Source organism: Phyllobates terribilis, unplaced genomic scaffold, assembly GCF_046119375.1.
Source record: "Phyllobates terribilis strain yellow unplaced genomic scaffold, ASM4611937v1 Scaffold_1__5_contigs__length_1240528914, whole genome shotgun sequence".
Classification (NCBI taxonomy): domain Eukaryota; kingdom Metazoa; phylum Chordata; class Amphibia; order Anura; family Dendrobatidae; genus Phyllobates; species Phyllobates terribilis.
In genome coordinates this window covers 416,588,445-416,608,708 of record NW_027362761.1, presented here as the reverse complement: position 1 = coordinate 416,608,708, position 20,264 = coordinate 416,588,445, and positions in this window count along the sequence as shown.

Genomic DNA, 20,264 nt, shown 5'->3' with positions numbered 1-20,264 from the left:
CAGTATGCAGACATGCATACGCACAGTAGGCAGACATGCACGGTATGGAGACATGCACACGGTACGCAGACATGCGTATGCACAGGGTACGCTGACAAGCACATACACAAACAGATACGTTCACATACAGGCATACATACATATTTGAACGCAAATTCCTAAAAACACATATAAAACATCTAAATATATATACACAGTCATACACAGATTCACATCATACATGCACAGATACATTAGAAATATTTTTAATATGGGGATTGGGAAAGCTAGCAACAAGCCTCGCTCACCTTCTCCCAACCTGTGTCCCGTCCAGCTCCTCAGGCATGTGGCTCTGCAGGGCCGCCTGCGTGTCTTTGATGGCCATCACAGACATGGCCCTGGACCATCGGGGGCCCACTTGCCGTCGGGGTGCGGGCCGCTCCTGCAGCATCTGTGCAGGACCTCTGGCGCTGTTTGAGTGCTGTCACTTCACCAAACTTGGCTGTGTCTGCTAGTAATGACATGGCAGGGGCGGCATACAAGCACAATTAAAGGTGCAGTGTCACCCCTGCCGCGTCATTACTAGCAGACACCATGCACTACGCACGGCCATGTCTGGTGAAGTGACAGCGCTCAAACAGCACCTGAGGTACTGCACGGATGCTGGGGAACAACAAACAAGAGAACCACCGAACGTCGGGTCCAATTATCAGTATGACAATGGTTGGGATACATAAAAAACCTTTATTAAAGTACTGGTTACAGTGACACTACAAGCACAAGAATGCCCGCATACAAATACAAAAATTAGACGTATGAGTCATGATAAAAGGATCAAATAGAGAATAAACATATAAACAATGTTATAATAAGGTATGTAAAAACTAAGGTACTACCAGCAGGTACAAAAAATGGTAGTATGTAAGAACCAAGATACTACCAGCAGGTACAAAAAGTAGTGGTATGTAGAAACCAAGGTACTACCAATAGGTACAAAAATGGTAGTATGCCGTGCCTATTTAATGCACCAATATGATTCTTCAATGATATTATGTATATAAATATAAATTATTAGATCAATCAAATACCAAACCGATAGTGGTGTATTATTAGGCACCTCATACAGGTCTGTAATCAATGGTAGTATAACAATGCCTAACTCCTACAGTGCACATGATTTATAATTGCTGACACGTGCTGCCCTCAGGGCAAATGAGACCTAGTGATCAATGTAAATAGTATGGAGGGCTGGTCACGGAGGGAGGCAATGCTGATGGGCATACCTGATATAACGATCCTGTGTCTGAATGCAGGGCAACCCCGACTCGCGTTTCGGACGGGGTCTGCCATTTATTTCATCCGAATGGTCTGCCATTTATTTTTGTCCATATAGCATACAATTTTGATACTATGGGTATTTTATATTGACCAACTGGTCCTTGATGAAAACCCTCCTACATGTGGCTATATTCTTTGTGTTTAACAGATGCTGGGGAGCGGCCCGATGGAGAGTGGGCCCAGGTACGCTGGGTGCTGACGCCAACCCTGTATACATATATATTGTTTACGTCAGGTGTAGTGATGATCGAGCATGCTCGATATTTGCTAGCACCGATTATCTTCAGCGTTAAGTTTTCGTCGCTCCGTGAACATGATTTGCGACTGTTTGTCAGCTTTAATACATGTGAGGAATGCTGGAAAAACAGGCATTCCTCACATGCATTAAAGCTGTCAAACAGTCGCAAATCATGTTCACAGAGCAACACCCGAGCACGCTGAAGATAATAGGTGCTCGCCCGAGCATGCTCGATCATCACTAGTCAGATGCCAACATCATTGGTGCAACCTGTTCAGATGCACAGGGGATCATATGTTCAAATAAAATATAACAATAATATTCCATTAAAAATACATGACATATAGGAACAGGGGCATACATAGGAATCATGGAGCCCCATAGCAGAAGTTCTAATTGCCCCCCCCCCCCTCCCAAAAAAAAAATAATAATTGTCGGTGTCACAGAAGACCATATCCCACAACTTTCCAGCCTTTATACAGTAATTTTCATCCTTCTGAAATCCTAGACCCCTTTTTCATTGCCCCCATAAAGTATGATGCCAACAAAAGTGCCCCCCAAATACAGTATGATACCCCCATGGTGAATTCCTCCACATTAACCTCCACATGCACAGTATAATGACCCTACTGTATCCCACTTCAACTCCCAATGCAAAGTATTGTTACTTCAATGCTGTATGATCCCCCAACTGTGACCCCCACACAGCCCTCCATGCAGTATAATGGTCCTCCACACAGTATAATGCACTCCCCGTAGTCCTCCACACTGTATAATGCATTCCTCATGGTCCTCCACACAGTAAAATGCAGCCCCCCAATAGGGTAAAATGCAGCCCCACCAATAGGATAAAATGCAGCCCCCCATAGGGTAAAATGCAGCCCCACCAATAGGGTAAAATGCAGCCCCCATAGGGTAAAATGCAGCTCCCCCATAGGATAAAATGCAACCCTCAGTATTATCAGTACTCACTGATCTAAAAAAAATAAATAAATAAATACTTACTGCTCCTCGTTCCCCGCTGCTTCAGCCATTGCAGCGCGTCTCCTCTCATCACCTCAGCAGCTCCACTGTCTGACACAGCGTGGCACGGTGAAGTAAAGTCATCGTGCTGCTGTGTCAGACACAGAGGAGGAATGATGGGAGAGGGAGTGTCACATGACGCTCCGTCCATCATTGCTTTCAGTTGTATATGGAGCGGGGGGGGGGGGGCGGCGCTGACTTGCCAGAGGTGGGGGATGATGCAGGTGGGAATGGCCGATGCGGGGGGTGCGCTGACACCGCCGGCTCACGGCCCCACTGTGTTGGAGCCAATTGATAACCACAATAGTAAAGTTCATGTGCTCAAAAAACAGTGCTCAAGATAAAAAATTGGTTTGATCTCATCACTTGTAGTTCTTTTCTAAATAGCAGCGGACCAGATTATTCGGAGCCAGATGGATGACGAACGTCTCATATCAATAACCTTGCTCTATCACTCTCCTCCTCCTTCTCACGAGTCTTTGCTTCTGACTACTATATTTCCTTCTTGATCCTGTGACTGGGATGTTCTGCCTTACTAAACAGATCCATGAGTGGTCATCTTTAACCACTATTTATCTGTCCAGTAACACAATCTAGACTAAGTCCCTTGATCTTTTTGGGTTCTGGTTGGAGCTATTGTGTCCCCTATAGATATGAAGAACTATAGTAGGGACTCTCTTCAACAAATAGAACCATGACCTGGGACATTACCTGGTAATATTAGCCAAGCCTGCCTCTTATTGTTCACTTTTCTGTATACCTGTAACGGATGGGGTATATAGGATTAATGTGAAGCTATTTAGACCCTTATTTACATTCTAGAGGCTGGGATAGTGCGGTTTTACTCCGTGATAGGAAGCCCCCAGACCAATAGTGACGTGGCTTTGTGTCTCATGGTGCGGTCCAATGACCTGAGATATGCAGCTTTTAAAGGGAATCTGTCACCCCCCCGGGCAATATCAGATGGGCATACAGGGTATAGAAAAGTAAATCTATACATTGGTTTTTCACAGGCTTGGCGTCCCCCGAACATCAGTGACTCCCCGGCGCCTGCGCAATAGAGCACTGCTGCACTGTGCTCAGCCAAACGGGCTCGGGAGGAAACAAAGTGCGCTCCCTGTGAGCCGCGCTTTGCACATGCGCTGGGAGGTGAGGGAAAAAAGCGCACGTCACAGGGACCTGTGACATGCGGGGTGGGGTGGGGGGGGGGATATGGTAAATGTGGACATAGGCGGAGAATTGGTGGAATAATAAGCAGATGGGCGGGTATAGCTTGGCGTCCAGGGGACGCCAAGCCTGTGAAAAACCAAGGAGATAAAACTACATTTCTCTGCATTCAGATCTCCACTACGGGCCATACAGGTATGTATAGATTTACTTTTCTATACCCTGTATGCCCATAATAGAGATCTGATAACTCCAAAGTGGTGACAGATTCCCTTTAAGCCAGGTGATGTATACTCATCCCCGGACTGGAAATGATGCAGTGGCGCGCTGCAGAATGCAGCCCAGGGACCAGAAATGACGCAGTGGTGCGTTCCACAGTGCGGCCCAGGGACCGGAAGCCGTGTCATATACCAAATCAGAAATGACGCGGCCAAGCGTTCCAGGATGCGGTTCAACTACCAAAAGCCACCCTGTGCACAGGTATCAGTGTGCGACCCCAGGCTTAGATAGGAAGGAGAGGGGGATGTAATTATTTTATATCCGGGCGGTGTGACCGGAAATGATGTCAGACGCTGACCTGTGCACCATTACCCTCCTCAATTATAAAAGGAGGCAAGTGTAAGACGGCAGACAGACCACACAAATTAGCAGTGACCACACTAGTCACATCTACCATTTGGTTAGCTGCCACTGCAGGGATCAATATTTGTTCTCTACTTTATTCCCTGAAGAATCCTGCATACGGGGAAGGAAACGCGTAGGGATTACGCTTTTGCATGGGTCTTACATGGTGGTTTATACCTTGAATAGTCTCAAACTTGGGGACTGCCCTTGTTAGGGCAGGAACAACGCAGGGGCACGACAGGGTAGTCTAGGATTTACAGTTTACCTCTTATCCCCCATTGTATATGTAATTGCGTCTGGCTCCTAATCATCTGGTCCGTTGCTTCTTAGAAAAGAACTACAAGTAGTGAGATCAAACCAATTTTTTATCTTGAGCACTGGTTTTTGAGCACATGCACTTTATTATTGTGGTTGTCAATTGGTTCCTATATCTCAGGTAGTTTTACTGGAATATTATTAAAAGTTATATTTTATTTATACATCTGATACTCTCCCTGCTAGATATTCTGTATTGAAAGAGAGCTTTCTGTCCTGGTTTGCTTCAATTTCCATACCTGTGGTTAAAGTTCTCTGCAGACTCACAGGGGCCCAAGAGTCAGGGGGCCCAAGAGTCAGGGGGCCCATTGTCACTTCCAAAGCAGGTGGAATTGTACATTATGATGAGTTATTGGATTGCAAAGGGCCCATATATTGTTCTTGCACAGGGCCTCTTTTGTGACAGTCTGTGTCCGCCAGTGTTATAAATAGATGTATTGATTATGCTATGCTGACCTAGGTCGGGCTCTCATGTGCCCCCACACAGAAATAGTGTCATATACCCCTTTCCTGTCCGTCACGCACACAGTCACTCACCAACATCTCTGGGGGACATAAAAAGGGAGCCTGTTACCAGGTTTTCCTCATAAACTAAAATAAAGGGAATCTGTCAACAAGTTTTTCTATGTAATCTGAGAGCAGCATGGGGTGGGGACAGAGACCCTGAATCCAGCGATGTATCACTTATATTACTGGGTGTAGCCGTTCTCACACAGATTTTAGATTTAGGAAAGCAGCAGAACTGAGAAGGCCACCCCTACTCACACCAAGCTCTGTATGTGCATTGTCTTTAGCAGAGTTCCCCAACTCCGGTCCTCAAGGCCCACCAGCAGGTCATGTTTTCAGGATTTCCTAGTATTGTACAGGTGATAATTCCATCACCTGCACAGGCAATAATTCCATCACCTGTGCAATACTAAGGAAATCCTTAAAGCATGACCTGTTGGTGGGCCTTGAGGACTGGAGTTGGGGGAACCCTGCTATAGACAGTGAGGTGTTTATCACAGAAGGGGTCAGAGTCGCATTACTGTATGGCACTACTGGTGCCAAAACAATCATTCCAAGCAAACAAAACCACTGAGCTTGATAAGAGCTGAAAACCGTGTTTTAACCCTTACAGCATGCTGTCTTCAGCTTACACAGTGGTCTGATGGGCGTCAGTGGTCGAAGTTCAGCCACCTCCTCTCGAGCCTGTGCAGATGGGGCATATACATGCACAGGCGCGCTTCGCCCCATCCTGCTGAGGGCAGAGCAATTCTTGTAATGTGCATACACTGGCTTTACTTCCGGGTCATCAGTTCCCTCATGGCTGATCATAGCACACCTGCGCCGCATTTTGCTTCAACAGCACAGGCTCGAGATTTGCAGAGCTGTGTTGCTCATCCATGTCCATGAGAGCTGGAAGGCCGGTTATTGCAGGGAGAGAGGAGGCGCTGAGCACATCAGACCGCAGCTATCCGCATAGAGCGCTGGAGAATTTAGAAGGTGTTTTAGTTTTTATCTACAGGGGGCTTCTACTTGTATATGTTACAGGACTGATTTGTGAGAGGAGTTAAAAGAGGTGCTTTTATTCTGTATGGGGAAAACCTGGTGACTGGTTCCCTTTAAGTGGCTCATCTCTTGAGGACATCCAAGCCCACTCAATGTTTACATAAACCCAATGGAATCCGGGATAGTTGACAACTATGCAAACAGTATGACGCTCCCAAAATCCCCTAAAGTTGCCCCCCCCCCCCACAGGATTCTCCCAACCCTACCCCCAGTACACCCAATCTCCATTACAGCTCATGAGGCTGCATCAGCCCAGTGTTCTTCAGGTATTGTTCCTGCATCTGCAGGTTGTAGTTGAGGTCACAGTCCTGTTTCCTCTTCATCATCCAAGTGGAGTGTATCGCACCTGCCTGTGAAGAGTCAGCCCCTTTGATGAATCGGGTCCATAGAGTATATGCAGAAGACCGTTTTGCTAGATTTCACACCATTTCCTTGCCAGATTCACCAATTTTTCTAAAGTTACTCCAAAAATGTACTGCAGTCCCTGATTGGAGTAACATTTCTGGCGAGGCCTGCTCCTACTAAATATTGTGATCACCTGTCAGCTAACAGGCTTTCCACCAATCAGAGCTCCAGCTCAGCGAACGAGAAACTCCTATATTCCCACAAGCCCCATATTAAAAATGACTGGGGAATAATGCTGTCAGACTAAACGGTGGAGCAGGGGCTGATTGCTCACTGCTCCACCATTCTGTTTAATTTGTGTTCCACAAATACAAAAATTAGGATATCCTGCCGATCTCCAGGGATAGAAATACAACTTCCCAAATATGGGAATGTTACACACTTTTTGCGACTAGCAGCTCCAGTTTGCTTAAAACAGACAAGATTTACCTGAAAACAGGGATGCCAAACTCAAATACACAGAGAGCCAATGTTAAAAGCTTGGACAAAATCGCGGGCCAACCTTGATATTTATTAAAAACAATGTCTACAATTGCGGAAGTTGTCCTTATCATCAAAAACAATGATGAACTTTCTCAAATGGAAACAAACTTAAAGTGGTTGTACCATGAATAAAGTACATTTTAATTAATACATTTTAGAATAAAATTTTTGGAATAATATAATGTTATGTAAGAGCAGTAAAAAGCATATGGCCCAATCACCTAATTTAAATATGTAATAACAAAGGATACAAAACCTTGAATAATACAGTTAATAAAGTATGATGCAAACAAAAGTGTCTCCAAACACAGTATGATACCCCCCACAGTGAATTCCTCCATAGTACTCTCCACACACAGTATGATGACCCCACTGTACCTGCCCTCCCTCAATCCCCTCTGACAGGGAATGGTGACCCCCATCACATTATGATTCACCAACTGTAATCCCTACACGGCCCTCCATACAGTATAATGGCCACAAAAAGTGCTCCATACAGTATAACGGGGCCTTCATTACCTTCCATACAGTGTAATGGTCCCCACATAGTGTCCATACAGTATAATGGCCCCACATAGTCCTCTATACAGTATAATGTTCCCACTTAGTGCTCCATATAGTATAATGGCCCCACATAGTCCTCCATACATTATAATGTCCCCACATAGTGCTCCATATAGTATAATGGCCCCACACAGTCCTCCATACAGTATAATGTCCCCTGTAAGGCAGGTCTAGTCATCATGCTGGGGGACACTCGCTGCACCGGGTCAATTAAAGCACACCAGCCACGTTTTCCAGTATTTCACAATCCAGCAGTTTATTACACTTCAATACTGCTTATCACCGAGTCCAACTCAGTGGCTCGCCGACATAAACATATAATGTCCAGGAGCCTTTCAAGTGGCAGACAGGCACAGTTGGCTCCAGTTACAGCCTTCAGCAAAGTCACTTATATCAACGTCCATATAATGCAGTGTTTTACCTTTGCTGGGTTTTAGCTGCTTCAGTCAGATTTGTTCTGCCACCACTGTGGCTTTACGACTTCCCAGATGGGGGTCTCCAGCCCTCGTACCTTCAAAGGCTACTGGTATGTTTTCTCACCTAACATCCAGCCTCTGCCTTCCAGGACGCTTGGCTTCCAAGCCTCTGGCCCTCCAAGGCTACTGGTATCGCTTACACATAAGGATCCAGCCTCTGCCTTTCAGGCTTCACCAGGCCTCACACTCTAACGGTGTCCCACACGGGAACAGGCCTCACTCCTTACACACCCTGTCTCAAATCTACCAGGGTTTATATATCCTCTAGTGCACACACAGGACCTGTGCTGATGTCATAGTCATGTGATCAGACCTGTGTGCACAGGACCTGTGCGATGTCACAGTCATGTGACCAGTCACCTGGGGGAGGTACATGGTTGGCCAAAACACCCTGGACCATTACAGTAATGCCGCAAACCGCTGCATTACATAACCCCTCCCTCTGTTCAAACTTGTAGGGTTGAACACATAATATACACAATCACCTTATAACCCACAGTTCACACAGAGAAAATGTACTTGACAATTGCACTGCTGAGCTCCTGGAACATTAGTCATCGACATTAACCCATTCCTTAGGGACCTACCATCTGTCATTGTCACTGACTTCGTCAAGTCACCTTTCCAGGTCGTAACCTTGTCAGACCTCCCCCGCTCCCAGCGGTCCATACGGCAGTGTGACTCACACGCCCTGGTATCGAAGGTCCGGTTATACTCCGTACTGTCCCGTACTCTATTGGGTCGTTTGTATGGGCCTCTCAAACCTGAGTTACTGGAGGTCTCACTACCTCTAAACCCACTCCCACTACTCTCAGGACATCTTGAAAGGTCCCTAACTTCAGCTGTAGCTGTTCTGTTATTTAGGGGGCCCTTTCTCTGTCTGGTCTCACAATTTGTAGACGGCTGCCATTTTCTGCTGCTCAGACGATGCTGTCTTTCCACTCGCAGTCTAGCGAGATTCAACTGTTCTACCTCTCGCAGGTAGGTCACTCGGTACTCCATCAGTATGCATATATATGCAAGACTTTTGTAATGCACACGCACGGGCTGCGTGGCATGTGCGTGTATATGTAGTGATTCCACTGGACCGTGCCGGAGAGTGAATGCCTGGAGGGGCGTAACTAAGTATCCACCCGATCCGACCAGGGTCGCACGACGGCATACGACGCCAGTGCACCAAAGAGGAACCGAGCAGAGGGACCAGGTGCTACTCCAGGACAGACCCCGGACACGGCTGTTGACCCAAACAGGGGAATACAGGAACAGGCAGGTTAGGCTGGCACACAGACTGCTGGGTATAGGCAGACACGGCTGGTATGCAGACTGGTATGCAGGCAGGGAGGTACTGGCAGGTACGACAGGTTGGAGCACCGAGTGGATAGGACCCAGTACAGACTGGGACTCAGGAACAGAACCGCAGATGCGGTGGACAAACACAGCAGAGTGAGGCCGCCCAGAGCGGCGAGCAAGAGCAGAACAAGACGAGACCGCCTGGAGCGGTGAGCGAGAGAAGAGCAGGACAAGGCCGCCTGGAGCGGTGAGCGAGAGGAGCAGGACGAGACTGCCTGAGCAGCGAGCAAAGGGCCAGAGCAGAGCGAGACTGCCGGAGCAGCGAGCAAAGGGTCAGAGCAGAGCGAGACTGCCGGAGCAGCGAGCAAACGGTCAGAGCAGAGCAAGACTGCCGGAGCAGCGAGCAAAGGGTCAGAGCAGAGCGAGACTGCCGGAGCAGCGAGCAAAGGGTCAGAGCAGAGCGAGACTGCCGGAGCAGCGAGCAAAGGGTCAGAGCAGAGCGAGACTGCCGGAGCAGCGAGCAAAGGGTCAGAGCAGAGCGAGACTGCCGGAGCAGCGAGCAAAGGGTCAGAGCAGAGCGAGACTGCCGGAGCAGCGAGCAAAGGGTCAGAGCAGAGCGAGACTGCCGGAGCAGCGATCAACGGGTCAGAGCAGAGCGGAAACCGCAGGAGCGGTGAGCAGAGCAGAGGGGACAGGGCTCTGTTCACACGGAACAGACTGGAAGGGAAAGGCAGAACCAGGTACACACAGGATACTTGCAATGAAGTAGCGAGTGGACTCTAAACTCACAAACGGGAGTACAGGGACAACGAGTAGGAGTTAGGTACGGGATCAGATTCTGCAGGAAAAGGGAAGGTACGGACATAGAAAAAAACAGGTAACAGGCTAGGAGAGTATTCAGACAAGAACAGACACAGCAGCAAGATACAGGAGCGGGTCTAGGTATGCGGCCCCTAGAAGGCGGAACGAAAAGGCTAGGAGCGTGTTCAGACAGGAACAGGCAAGATACAGGAACGGGTCTAGGTATGCGGCCCCTAGAAGGCGGAAAGAACAGGCTAGGAGCGTGTTCACACTGGCCTGGAAATACAGCCTCCAGGATAGGCAGAAGACAACAGGCTAGAAGATAGTTCAGACAGGACACAGTTCAGATACGGGAACTGATACCGCAAGGCAGGAAACATAGACAGGACCTGGCACATCAGTGACTAGAAGCCAACTGACAACACAATGCTCAGGCATGGACTCCAGGGAGGAGCTGGGTTAAATACCAGGTGACAGACAGCAATAGGCTGAGGACGCACAAGGGGTGTGCCTGCAGCAGCTACAGGAAGCAGGAAGTGATCGGGCGCCGCCCTTAAGCAGCAGAAACAGAGGCAAGCAGGCAGCATGGAGGGAAGCCAGGCTAGCAGACTGGACTGGAGATCAAGTGCGCTCTCTTGCACAGTGGGAGATGGACCACTATGCAAGGATGCCGCCAGGTATGTTACAGTACCCCCCCCTTACGCCCCCTCTTCTTCAGGCCTGCCAGAATGTTCCGCAGGGAATTCGAGGGCCAATCCTTCACTTCAAGGAGATCACTTCCACTGTCCACAGGAAAAACTGGTATCATCTGAGTAGCTAGGATGCTACCTCCTATCCAGCCATCCTCAGCAACAGATGAAACGGGTGGAGTATCAGGAACAGCACACAAGGAAGTCTCTCTCCACTTATTATCAGGTAGCACCCCAGAGGGTTCAGGAGACAACTGGAAGTCCTCCGCCGGGTTGGAGGGGTGCAGAGACTCAGGGGTAACCTCTGCTTCGGGGTACATCTTGTCAAGCTCACAGGATGTAATGGGCGAGGTATCAGGTACAAGGTGTAGAAAAGTCACTGTCTCTTTGTTATCTGGTGGTACCCCGGAGGATTCATGAAACAACTGGGGGTCCTCCGCCGGGTCGGAAGAGTGCAGAGACTCGGGGGTAACCTCTGCTTCGGAGTACACTAGGTCGGACTCGCTGGAAGAAGCGGGCGAGGTATCAGGTACCGAGTATAGGAGAGTCCCTGTCCATTCGCTATCAGGTAGCACCCCGAAGGGTTCAGGAGACAACTGGAGGTCCTCCGCCTGGTCGGAGGGGTGTAGCGACTCGGGGATAACCTCTGCTTCGGAGTACACCAGGTCGGACTCACTGGAAGAAGCGGCCGAGGTATCAGGTACCGAGTATAGGAGAGTCTCTGTCCATTCGCTATCAGGTAGCACCCTAAGGGTTCTGGAGACATCTGGAGGTCCTCCGCCTGATCAGAGGGGTGTAGAGACTCGGGGTTAACTACCGCTTTGAGGTACCCATTGTCAGGCTCACAGGACGGAGCGGACGAAGTATCGGGTACCGGGTATAGGGAAGTCTCTTTCCATTTGTCATCAGGTGGTATCCTGGAGGATTCAGGAGGCAACAGGGGGTCCTCCGCCAGGTAGTAGAGATGCACAGACTCGGAGGTAATCACTGCTTCGGAGTACCCTTGGACAGGTTCAACGGTTAAAGTGGGTGAAGCATCAGATACCGGGTGCAGGAAGTCCTCCTGTGTGGATTCTAGGTGGGCAGAGGTCTCTTCGGGCAGGAGAACTGGTACGCTACCCACGCACATTACCCGTCGGGGCTGCTCCGGGATACAGGGAAGTGAAGCTTCAGCAGGGACTTCAAGGTTGGGGTCAGGAGGTCTTTGGGAGGACAGACCCTGGCGTGACGGCTTGCCTCTACGCCTAGCACGTCTGGACTGCCTCTTGAGGTTGGGAGAAGTATTCCGGAGAGCGTAGTCATCCTGTGTGGATTCTGGGTGGGCAGTAGTCTCTTCGGGCTGGAGGACTAGTGCGCTACCCACACACATTACCCAACGGGGCTGCTCCGGGTTATTGGGAAGTGAAGCTTCAGCAGGAGCCTCCGGATTAGGGTCATCGAAGACCATTAGAAAGGCCACCAGGAAGGCCATTATGTCCAGGACGATAGGATCCTGTGCGTCCCATAGGGGAGTGATCCATTTCAAGGCATCACCCGCTAGGTAAGACATCATGAATCCCACCTTAGCCCGATCGGTGGGAAAACAAAGAGGGTAGAACTTGAAGTGTAGCATGCATTGCTCCACAAATGCACGACTCTGTCTTGGATCCCCATAGTACCGTGGCGGATCCGCAGGAACGAGTGCAGAAAGCTCCATCTGGACGGGTGCGAAATTTGCCTGGAACTCAGCTAGTAGCAAAAAAAAATAAATAAATTTCTTCTAGATGCACGTATTCGCTGGAAAAGGTCTCAGAGAGCGAAGGCCGTGGGGCTCAACGGGAACCATGGCCTGAGCATGCTGTAATGCACACGCCCGGGCTGAGTGGCGTGTGTATGTATATGTAGTGATTCCACTGGATCGTGCCGGAGAGTGAATGCCTGGAGGGGCGTAACTAAGTATCCACCCGATCCGACCAGGGTCGCACGATGGCATACGACGCCAGTGCACCAAGGAGGAACCGAGCAGAGGGACCAGGTGCTACTCCAGGACAGACCCCGGACATGGCTGTTGACCCTCACAGGGGAATACAGGAACAGGCAGGTTAGGCTGGCACGCAGACTGCTGGGTATAGGCAGACACGGCTGGTATGCAGACTGGTATGCAGGCAGGGAGGTACTGGCAGGTACGACAGGTTGGAGCACCGAGTGGATAGGACCCAGTACAGACTGGGACTCAGGAACAGAACCGCAGATGCGGTGGACAAACACAGCAGAGTGAGGTAGCCCAGAGCAGAGCAAGAGCAGAACAAGACGAGACCGCCTGGAGCGGTGAGCGAGAGAAGAGCAGGACAAGGCCGCCTGGAGCGGTGAGCGAGAGGAGCAGGACGAGACTGCCTGAGCAGCGAGCAAAGGGTCAGAGCAGAGCGAGATTGCCGGAGCAGCGAGCAAACGGTCAGAGCAGAGCGAGACTGCCGGAGCAGCAAGCAAAGGGTCAGAGCAGAGCGAGACTGCCGGAGCAGCAAGCAAAGGGTCAGAGCAGAGCGAGAGTGCCGGAGCAGCGAGCAAAGGGTCAGAGCAGAGCGAGACTGCCGGAGCAGCGAGCAAAGAGTCAGAGCAGATCGAGACTGCCAGAGCAGCGAGCGAAGGGTCAGAGCAGAGCGAGACTGCCGGAGCAGCGAGCAAAGGGTCAGAGCAGAGCGAGACTGCCGGAGCAGCGAGCAAAGGGTCAGAGCTGAGCGAGACTGCCGGAGCAGCGAGCAAAGGGTCAAAGTAGAGCGAGACTGCCGGAGCAGCGAGCAAAGGGTCAGAGCAGAGCGAGACTGCCGGAGCAGCGAGCAAAGGGTCAGAGCAGAGCGAGACTGCCGGAGCAGCGAGCAAAGGGTCAGAGCAGAGCGAGACTGCCGGAGCAGCGAGCAAAGGGTCAGAGCAGAGCGGAAACCGCAGGAGCGGTGAGCAAAGCAGAGCAGAGGGGACAGGGCTCTGTTCACACGGAACAGACTGGAAGGGAAAGGCAGAACCAGGTACACACAGGATACTTGCAATGAAGTAGCGAGTGGACTCTAAACTCACAAACGGGAGTACAGGGACAACGAGTAGGAGTTAGGTACGGGATCAGATTCTGCAGGAAAAGGGAAGGTACGGACATAGAGAAGGTACGGACATAGAGAAAAACAGGTAACAGGCTAGGAGAGTATTCAGACAAGAACAGACACAGCAGCAAGATACAGGAGCGGGTCTAGGTATGCGGCCCTTAGAAGGCGGAACGAAAAGGCCAGGAGCGTGTTCAGACAGGAACAGGCAAGATACAAGAACGGGTCTAGGTATGCGGCCCCTAGAATGCGGAAAGAACAAGCTAGGAGCGTGTTCACACTGGCCTGGAAATACAGCCTCCAGGATAGGCAGAAGACAACAGGCTAGAAGATAGTTCAGACAGGACACAGTTCAGATACGGGAACTGATACCGCAAGGCAGGAAACATAGACTGGACCTGGCACATCAGTGACTAGAAGCCAACTGACAGAACACAATGCTCAGGCATGGACTCCAGGGAGGAGCTGGGTTAAATACCAGGTGACAGACAGCAATAGGCTGAGGACGCACAAGGGGTGTGCCTGCAGCAGCTACAAGAAGCAGGAAGTGATCGGGCGCCGCCCTTAAGCAGCAGAAACAGAGGCAAGCAGACAGCGTGGAGGGAAGCCAGGCTAGCAGACTGGACTGGAGATCAAGTGCGCGCTCTTGCACAGTGGGAGATGGACCACTATGCAAGGACGCTGCCAGGTATGTTACAACTTTCTTCCGTTCCTACAGCGGAGAATGACACCATGCCGTCTTCATCTGGTATCCAGTCCTGACGATCACTTTGACTGCTTACTTTCATCACACCAGACTTCTTTACCATCATCTGCATGGCTCGGCCATTTCTCCCAATAAGCTTTCTTGCCAGAGCCTGAGGCACCCGGATGACCTCTTCATGCAGACTTTGAGCTTTTCTCATAAGCTCCAGTTGTCTAACGGCTTGTTCCGTCTTCAACCGGAGAAACCGCTTCGTGCGAATACATCGCCAATGCATATCACTTAGGATCGCTACCCTCTTCACTGTGACTTCGGTCATGGACAGAACCACCAGCTGTTTAGCTTCGGAGGTCAAGTACACCTTACAGGCTCCCACAGCCTTCTTAAACTCTTCATGCACGGACTCACGGGTGCATTCTTCCCTCAAATCCTCGGGTACATCTACGAGGCATTTGTACCAAGACGTTTCAGTCTCACCAGTAGTTTCCAGACGATCAACCAGCTCAGGGTTCAGGGACAACTGACTTTCAGCTTCTTCCCCCTGTATGCTTACCCTGAGCTGACTCACAGATACAAATTCACGAATTTTCGTCTTGACCACTTCCACTTCATATTTATCTTCTGTTACCATGCTCTTAGCTCTCCTCAGGTCCACATTCTCATGGTATAAGGGAGTGAGTGCAACGTGTTTGCCCTTTTCCTTCTCCAAGGAGGCCTCGTTCACCGAGTGATACTTTGTCAGGCGACTTTTGAGTCCGGAAACCTCTTCCTCTAGTTCCGTCACTCGCCTCTCAGCGGCCCGTCTCTGAAGCTCTTCCTGCTTCAACTGCTCTTTTATCAGTAGAGTTCTCTCAGACCTCTCTTGCTTCCAATGGGCCTGAAGCAATTCCTTGAGCTCCCTGATCTCGGCTCTTACTTCCACCGAATCATCCAAGCTCGCATGACTCGAGGAGGTAACTGCTTCATACCTCCCATCACCAGCGGCCAACTCCTGGCCCTGGTCTGTGGCTTCTCCGATGGACTCCTCCATCTTTTTCCGCTCAGCTTCCATCTTGCTGACTGTTTCTTTAAGGCACGTCTCCGCCCTCTGGAGAGTTTCACAGGACATCTGTAGCTTCTTCACCTGAGCTTCCAGACCTAGGGTCTTTCCACGGAGATCATCATTCTCCTCACAGGTCTCTTGCAGAGTGGTCTCACCCACTTGGCGCACTTGCTCTGCATCCGCCTTATCCTCCTCTAGTTTTTCTTTTACCTTGAGGAGATCCTCATAATCTCTCTTAAGTTGTTGCAGTTCCATACCGAACTTTTCATCACACTCCTTCTTGGAGTCACACAGCTCCTGGTTGAACTGTTCGCGCAATCGTTCTAGGTTTTGTTCACGCCCAGCAACTTCATGCTGCAGCGCCTCTTTGAGGGCAGACAGCTCTTACTGTACCAGGGAGAAGCGATCTTTCACCTCGCATAACTCATCTTCACACACCGCTTTGTCAATCTGTAATTGAAAAACCTCCTCCTTGATTTTGCGGCGGTCCTCCTTAATTCCGTAGAACATTTCCTTCCAATGGTTAATTTCCGCGTTGCTTCCCTCCATGTCTCGCTGCCAGTTCCTCATAACCTGGTATATTTTCCGCTGCCCAGACTCCAGGTTCAGCTGGTCTGAGGACACGTTCCCCAGGTTTTCACATAACTGCTGTACGTCAATCTGACACTGCGGCCTGATAGGCTCCAGCTCTTGGTCATGACTGGCCGCCTCCCCTTTCAGGGCTGTCTGATCCTGACCCGTCAGTCTCAGTACCGTACCAGAGGTTGCTACTGGCAACGTCATCTCCTCTTCTACCTCTAAAGGAGGATCTACACTTGAAGCATAGGCACACAGTACTATATTCTCTTTATTTTCATTTTCAGGGAGAACTACCGGAGCAACCTTTTTGTGGCCCTTGCGCCGTCGACGACGAGAGGGGGACTCTCTCCCCTCATCTAGCCCCTCCTGACCGAACTCACTTTTTACTTTCATAGTGTCACCGTCAGCTACGGGGTCTGTGTCACTCCCCATGGTGTTGTGGACTAACAGGTCACCTCCCACTTTGACGTCACCCCCTTCTACTGGAGTTACCCCGTTATCAACGGTCACATTGTCATTTTTAGGAGGTACCAACCCACAACCAGTAACAATTTCCAGTTTTCTGCAGTCCACACTCTTGTGAAAATCCGCCCCTTTTTTAGACTCCGCCCCCCTTTTAACAATCACACCGGCAGGGTAATTTTTACACAAAAAATCAGCAGTAGTCTTAGGACTCAGTTCACAACATCTCTTACCACCTCCCCGGGCACTCTGGGACAACACTGGCGCCCCCGGAAGTCCATAGAATGGTCCACTGCCGCCATTCCATATGGTGCCCACAGCTCCTGCGGTTCCTGCACCATGTCCAGTTTCATGTCCAGTAGACGTTTCTCATATATGCGGTCCGACTCATCAGACCCATTTGCTGCTCCGTTCACAGCCATCGCGGTGCACTGTTCACACCAGAACTTCACCGCTCTCCCGGAAAAATATTCGTGGCCCCGCCGAGACACCGCAAACCAGGTTTGAGTGCGACACCAATCTTCGCAACCCCGCCGAGTTGCAGCAAACAACCAGATTTGAGTGCGACGACAATCTTCGCAACCCCGCCGAGTTGCAGCAAGACGCTTTATCCACACTCGTTGTCCTGTGCCTTTGCACCTAGCAACCGGTTGTCGTTGCCGCTAGCAACCGGGCTGCCGTTGCCCGCATTCTCGAACCATATGTAAGGCAGCGCTAGTCATCATACTGGGGGTTACTCGCTTCGCTGCGTCAATCAATGCACACGTGCAATGTTTTTATTCTTTTCTCACAATGTTGCAGTTTATTACATCATAAGCCACAGTTCACCGGGTCCAACTCCGTGGCACGCCGACACACATATCTACAATATTCATGAGACAAGTGGCACACAGGCCCACTTGCTCCAGGTTACAGCCTACGGCAAGGTAATAAATTATCAATGTCCATAACACAGTCCATGTAACAAAGTTATTACCTTTGCCGGGTTTAGTTGCTGCAGTCCATTTAATCTGCCACCACTGTGGCTTTGTGGCTTCCCAGGTAGGGGTCTTAAGCCGTCGTACCTTCGTTTTCACTCACATCCAGTCTGCGCCTTTCAGGACTCTTGTATGCCAAGCCGGCTCTCCCTCAAAGGTCACTGGCATCCACGCACAGGATCCAGGCTCGACCTTTCAGGCTGCCAGGCTTCACTCTCGGCCTCACTAGGCCTCACACGAACGGTGTCCCACACACATGGGGAACAGGCCTCATGCCTCTCACAGAACACACCTGTCTCAAATTACCAGGGTTTATATATCCTGTGACAGGACCTTGCTGATGTCACAGTCATGTGATCAGTCAGCTGTGTGTATAGGTCCTGTGTGCTGTCCCAGTCATGTGTACAGACCTTTACTGTGCATACAGGACCTGTATGATGTCACAGTCATGTGACCAGTCAGCTGAGGGAAAGGTATATGGTCAGGTAAAACACATCCTAGACCATTACCGTAATGCAAGCACGTCACTGCATTATATGCTCCATACAGTATAATGGCCCTACATAGTGCTCCATACAGTATAATGGTCCCACATAGTGCTCCATACAGTATACAGGCCCCACATAATGCTCCATACAGTATGCAAGCCCCACATAGTGCTCCATACAGTATACAGGCCCCACATAGTGCTCCATACAGTATAATAGGCCCCACATAGTGCTCCATACAGTATAATGGCCTCACATTAAAAGAATAAATAATCACCTCTGCCCGTTCCCCTGCTGCTCCGGTCTCTTCATGGTGTCTTCCGATCCTCTGAATATCTCGATACAGCGCCTGTTTAGTAATGACTTCATCGCGCCCGCTGAGCTGAGACATCAGATGCAGACGCTCCTTCCTCCTCCATTGCTTTCAGCTGTATCAGCACCACAGAACCAGCAGCTGACTTCGTCTTGCTTGCCATGGCGCATGACATCACTGTCATGCTCTGCGTGTAACAGGCACGCCGACATTAGCTGCCAGCTTCTGATAGGCCATCCGCGTGTACTGCAGTGCAGAGAGCCGGCGGGTCTCTGCGTCACAATATATTTCAGCTGAACATGCATCCTCGGAGGCCTCCCTCCTGCACAGGCCCTGGTGCAGCTGCACTGGTGGTGTGTCCTCCTCATATGTCAGTAGTGACAGCGGCCTGTGAGGAATCTGACAAATGCGGAAGCAGGGTGCTGATGGTTGATATCGGTGAGGCCTGACAATGATCTCCCTATCAGCCATATTCCGCAGCCAATCAGATCCCATCGGGAGCGGGGTTTGATCGACTAACTGTCAGTCAAAGACTGTCAGTGAAGATAATGGTCTGTAGTTGTCACAGGTGTGTCAGATGTAACAGACAGTCGCTCTGGATCTGGTTACAGAAGGTCACTGTGTTTGGCATTGCAGACGCCTTCTTAATCCTTCTCACTTTTGGACCCAGCGGCAACCTCCCTCCTGCTCTGATTGACACACCCTAGTCTGGGTGTTTATAAAGTCTTATTAAAAACAAACAACATAACCAGAGCAATAAACAGAATTTTTTAAAAAAATTCAAAAGTCAAATTAGAAAACAGCAAAAAGGCAATGGTACTCACCAGCCAAGGTATCAAGAAAAATGCACACCAGGACGCAGCCAGCCCCCTTTTGTAAGAAGGAGGTACCACAGGTGCAGAATGCTGATGAACAATCACTCTCATTCCCTCTCACTTTATGAGCGACTGCCTAGCACTAAAACTTCACACAGATGAAACTTGCAATAGGGTGCAATTCACACACTCGCTGCACCGTGCCTAGTCAGCATCCTATTACACGACCCTCCTATTCAATTAGGCGGGATGCCCGGCACCCTATCCGTGCATCGCAGAGGTGCAAAACCCCCATTCACAAGGTCACCATTAATGGGCCTGGCTGCGCCCTGGCAGATAAAAAAGTGCAAAGCTATCATATGAGGTATTAGTTAATATTTTGGCCAAAATACGTAAGCTCGCAACCCAAACGTCAAGGGTCCTCACGATTTTGCGAGTCCCTACTCTATCATTAAAAACAAACAGCATAGCCAGAACAATAAACAGAATTTTTTTTAAAAATTCAAAAGTCAAATTAGAAAACAGCAAAAAGGCAATGGTATCAAGAAAAATGCACACCAGGACGCAACCGGCCCCCTTTTGTTTATAAAGTCTTAGTCTGCTTCAGGGAGTCATCGGTGATATTCTCATTTTCCCTTGTGAAGGCTTGGAGCCATAGCAGTCGGCTAGCTTTATCTCTGGTGCCCTTGTAGGACTTTTGGTGTTATCTCTCTGGTGTCTGCTCAAGCTAAGTTTCCCCCCCTTTGTTTGTCTCCCTTTTTGTCTTTAGTTTGTAGTGAGGACTGACCAGTGCTCAGCCCCCCTCCATATCTAGGGCCTAGCTCTAGGGTTATACAGGGATTAGTTTTCCTGTTCGGCGATAGGTGCGGAACCT